Source organism: Notothenia coriiceps, unplaced genomic scaffold (genome assembly GCF_000735185.1).
Source record: "Notothenia coriiceps isolate Sejong01 unplaced genomic scaffold, NC01 NC01_scaffold00010100, whole genome shotgun sequence".
NCBI classification, from domain to species: domain Eukaryota; kingdom Metazoa; phylum Chordata; class Actinopteri; order Perciformes; family Nototheniidae; genus Notothenia; species Notothenia coriiceps.
In genome coordinates this window covers 1-5536 of record NW_011342801.1, presented here as the reverse complement: position 1 = coordinate 5536, position 5536 = coordinate 1, and positions in this window count along the sequence as shown.

The window sequence follows — 5536 nt, the reverse complement described above, 5'->3', positions numbered from 1 at the left end:
TAATTGCTCCCACAGTTGATTCTCACACCAAGCTGCCTATAGCCTATGCAGAGTTCAGTCTCCCAGCCGCGTGCCAGGGTCTACCAATTGTTGTTCTGGTGTTCCTTTGACTAGCCTTTTGGTCTTGGCCATAGTGTGAGTTTGGAGGTGTGATGTTGAGTTGTGGACAGATGTCTTTTTATCTGATAACAAGTTCAAACGGTGTTGTCCCCGCATTCAAAAATACAGTACAAGGGAGACAGAGTGAGCCTACTTAAAGAAGAAGGTTCGGTCTGTGAGAGCCAGAATCTTGTTTGTTTGTAGGTGACCAGAATACTTATTGTTGTGGCTCCATAATTAGCCAAATAATCTTTAAAAATCGACAATGTGATTTTCTGGCCTTTTTTTTTTCTCATTTTTCTCAGTGACGGTATACTGATGCTACAGGCCTCTCTCATCTTTTTACAGTGGAGATTGCACAATGGTGGCTGACGAAATTTACTGTTTTGTCCACTGTATATAAAGGCATATTCTATACTTTTTATTTTCAAAATACCAAACAGATCATGCATTTTAAGCCATTCCTATTCGCCAATTTTAACACTGCCTTTCATGCTCGGATTCAGTGAGAACAGCACCATCTGGTGGCCTGAAATATGTACTACAGCGTCTCCAGTGCTTTCGAACGGCAATGTTCGTGGCTGTCTCCTCCTGATTGGTGGAGTTGGCCCAATAGCCGTAGCACCACTTCTGTGACGTCATAGAAGTGTTCAAATCTGGATCAGTCTGTATCAGATCCGTTGCAGCCCCTTTTTTTAGAGATTTGGGTATGGAGGAAAATAAAAAGGGTTGTGTTTTCTGACACTTGGTGAGTTCCCTGGAACACCGGGGACACATACAGTATTCATGTATAAAAGATGTACAAAAGTGCATTTTGCATGATAGGTCACCTTTAAATAAAAAGCAATGTTAATTTTGTTCACAATTTGTTTGGTTCATTTACATTCTTTTTTTTCAAAATAACCAATAAGAGTACCGTTAAAGGACCAGATTGATAAGCGGTATCGATAAAAGTAGTAGTACAGTTAAAACCTTAACGATACCCATAGTTGAGAATGCAAAAAAGGTTATCTTTTATCTGATCTGCTATCCTTGGTTTAAAATGTTGACGGAAAGATTTTTTATTTATCTTTCAGCAGAAAGTTTAATAAAATATGTATTTTTGAATCAAGTATTCATCTTTATTGAGTTCATCGTTAGTTTCCACATGCCTAAAACAACTTCAAGCTAAATCTAAAAGTTGATGGCTAAATAAGAGCGTTTGAGAAATTGTGCAAGGCATAATCAGAATAGTCGATTAATCTTTTCATTAATCAATAGATTAATCAATTATCAAATTATTCATTTGTTGCAGCCCTAGGCTGAATACACCAAAGTAAGGTGTTATTTTTTCTTGGAATAAATATGATACAACTGGTGCGGTGGTCTTTTAAAATGAAAGTATACATTTCACATGTATTGATGCGATTAAACCAGCATATACTTCTGCCAGGGGATGCCACCCCTCAAAATCTCCTGCCACCCTCTTGCCACCTCATGAATATTTGTCTAGATCCGCCCCTGGTAGTAACTATAGTAACGACGCAGTGTAGGCGGAAGCTGTTACTGAGCTTGAAAATAGATAGGGACACAAGGCAGAGCGTTAGCAAAAACGTACCATTCTGCACGGGCTCCAGCACCGCCGTTGCCGAGTCCAGGCCTCCCTCCCTCCCAATGTTGGCCGGTTTATGGTTATGGCCGTATATGGCGTCCATCCGGTCAAACCACTTCCACGGTTTCCTACTGGAACAACTCTGGCCGTTGTGGTCCTTGAGGGCTCTATAAACACTCTTCAGCTTTTTTTGTTTGAGTCTACACTGCAGGAAAGTCCTCGTGAAGCCGTGTACGGCCAACAGTGTGGAGACCTTCCGGTAAACTTTCTCGTTATGCTTCACGCCATTGAGCGCCCGCTGTATTTTTTTTATCCGCAATGAGTTTGAGTAACGTCTGTACCTCGTCAAACGACCACGGCGCTGGTTTTTTTGTTGCCATTTCTTTAAGTATTTTTTTAAATAAAAGATACTTTGTTGAAATTAGAAATACCTGCTAACGGTAGCTCGTCTGTTTTAAAAATGGCGCTGCTTAAGTGCTTATGCGACGCTTGGGGACTGTCTCGCGCAAGAATTGTGACGATTCTCTCTGACCAATCAGCGGTCGGCAGTGTTCACGTCACTAGCTAAGCATATTTTCAGCTCGCTTGGAACCTCGACTGAGTTGGTTCTAAAAAAGTACCCATGAACCGGTACCTACCCCTAGTGGAAAAGCAAAAAAGAGCGAGCCGAGCCGCGCTAAAACCCTGTAGTGGAAATGCACCATATGTTGCATGTTCTATATCTTACATTTGAATGAAGTTGAAGGTTTTTCTAGAAGCGGACTTGTTAATTTGGATTGTTATTAAAGTCTGCAGAAGTTTCCTGTTTGTATCACCTATCTTTAAAATATAAAAAAAAACAATCTTGGCACAGATGGCATGTGTAAAACTGTGGAATTACCTTGCACAAAAATATGTTTTACCAATCCGAAAACAGCATTATCAACGATAAAAAATAGGCATAATGACTCAATATAATTTAACAAATAGTATTATGCAACATTAATAGAACCTATAGCTCACAGAATATCCCAAACGTATCTCACTACTTGCATATTGTCAATATTGAAGCCCCCAAAGTCATTTCTAACAGCAAGCGTAGTTAAAAAAGTTATTGTGATTTAAAAAAATCAATCGGTATTCAAGTCAAGTCTATATTTTCTAACGTATAAAACAACCTGTATAGTATATTGCAAGTCCTTGTGAGTTAGCACCATATACGAATAGGCCAATGAGAAATACATTGTGCATACAAAAGACCAAATGAGCATATATTTAAATGATATGTTATATTAATCGTACTTTTATTTGTAGGCAAGTGAGTTATAATTTTTGTTTGCAAAATTAGCAACATCTCTTCTTCTCTGCGTGTTTCTCTGTACACTGTGAACTTACACACCAATAACACACAGCTGAATAAGTGACTGGTACACACTTACAACTACTATACACTATCAGATGGGACAGAGACATATTGTGGAACATTAGAGTGTGTTCATCTGTCTGCAGACGAACCACATTCATCATGCACAAGAACTAAGCTCTGACACTTCATAAACATGTCTCATACTTAACTTTGCCACTATGAAAAAAGTCCAGCTGTGAGTCCAGGCAAGTTCATCACATCTTCCTCATTCATGGACGTTCGTCAGCCACTGCAAACTGAGGGAAATGTTCATCTTGTTACGACGAATTAATTCCTAAATGTTTGACTACATATCATAAAAATAAAATCAGACATAGAGCTTTTTTAATCAACACATTCTCTGTCTGGAGAAGCTTTCCTATGGACACAAACTAACGTGAAGCTCGCTTTACTGCCAGCTGCTGGTCGGGAGAGGAACTGTCACTGAATGGTGTAACACTGAACTCTAGCGGCCGCATATATAGTACATTATATTCTTTATTACGATATATTATGATAAATTGCTTTACATTATATTAAAATATGCTATGATAATTTATATTGATAGATTGATCGATACATTTTTATTTCAAACAAGTAAAATTACAAAAACAAAACAAATGTTGCAGTGCATAGTCATGTAAAACAAATCAAAACTAAACATGACAACAACAACAACAGCATTAGCAACATAAACAGTGCCACATCTAATGTTCGAAAAGGAGTGAGAAGAAGTATAACTTATTTAATCTCACCCCCTTGTCACTAAATGATTTATTTATAATTTGTAATCTAAAATGTATATGATCACACTATAGTATAGTATATCACATACATATATATATATTATATTTACAATTATATTTGAGATAGTAGTATTTTATATTAAATTATAATTGATTGTATTGTAATCCCAAAAATGATAGTGGGGGATCATGATAGAACAGTTATATTCTAAAAGAGTAATACAGTTAAAAAAACAAAATGTTTAATGGCACATGCCTGAAAAAAAAACGTTATGGTAATCTTTTTGTTGTTGTCAGTATTTGGGCCAGATTTTGAGCTAAATTAAATATGGGTAACTTCCCCTCAATCCACCATATATTTATCCTTTTTGTTTCTTCAATTGGGTTGTAGGCCTTCAATGTGCAAAACGATGCATTTCCAGAGTTGGAGGTTTAAGGCTTCTCTGTGTTCAACTTCAGTATGCAATTTACACAAGTGTGATGAAGAAGCCTGAAGCCTCTGATAATGAACTCTTCAGTGAAGGAGACATCTTAAATCCAGCTTTTTAACCATTAAAAGTAATCCATTTGCTTATTTTATGTTTTATAATAAAGGGAAGGAGCAGATTTATTTGTATTTATCCTTTTTTGTCGAAAAAATATTAGACCAAGTGTTTGTGTGTCTGTCATAAATTAGGTCTAAAATGCCACACATTACAGAAAGCAAAGAAAATCTAAATTTCAATATATATTGAAATTCAGGTTTTATTTTTGCACATATAAGAAATGGGGACAGAAAATCCTAATACCTTAAAGGTAATTTTACTTAATATAGCTCACATTATCGTTTTTTTCAGATTTCCCCTCACTTCTGATTTTTTGCATCTCTCAGTTCTGTTTTAAAATAAAACATATTAAAAAGGAAAAGAAACATTCCTTCATCTATGGGTAGAATTTTACCAGAAGACGACAGTTGTGCCGATATATGATGGTGTCTTTAGCCCCATATTTATATATAGGTTTTACATTTTCAGTCATCCACATCTCCAACTGAAATAATATATTTTTTAAGCAATACAAACCCATGGACAAAGGCTTTTTTTCCTTTTCTAAAATGAAAAAAGACTTGCTTTACTTCATAATACTCAGTATTTTTGGTGCTTTAATGTAAAACAGCTTTCGGCAACACACAAAACAACACAATCAATAAAATGTATTACTTTGCATAGAACGTTTTTTTTTTAACCACTGATCCTTAAATATGTAAAAGTCCACTATCAATGACTATTTACTGGAACATCAAAGTCAGAGCCACTTAGTTATTAAGTGGTGTGAGTGAACAGAACAGAACAAACCCATACACATTGTATATGATCTGCCTTTTTTTCAGCACCAGATGCTAACAACACAATTCCCGCCGGTACCGGTGCGCCCTCTCTCTCTCTCTCCCTCCCTCCCTTTGGCTGTGAGCGCTTCATAAGCCAACATCCCACACTTTCATAACTTACAGCGCCCATTGTACAGGGCAAATTAAGCGTGTAACCGGGGTGAAAAGGGTGTTACCTTTACTTAATTATGAATGTTGTTACATCATGCCCGAAAATTAGGATGAACTCAAACAGTCAAAAGGTGTTTCCCCCCCCCCAGATCTGGCGCCCTGAGCCTATGATGCAACGTCTTTCACTGCCAGCCCTACATGCCAGAGTCACAATCCTCTGCAGAGTCTGCTTCCTGTTT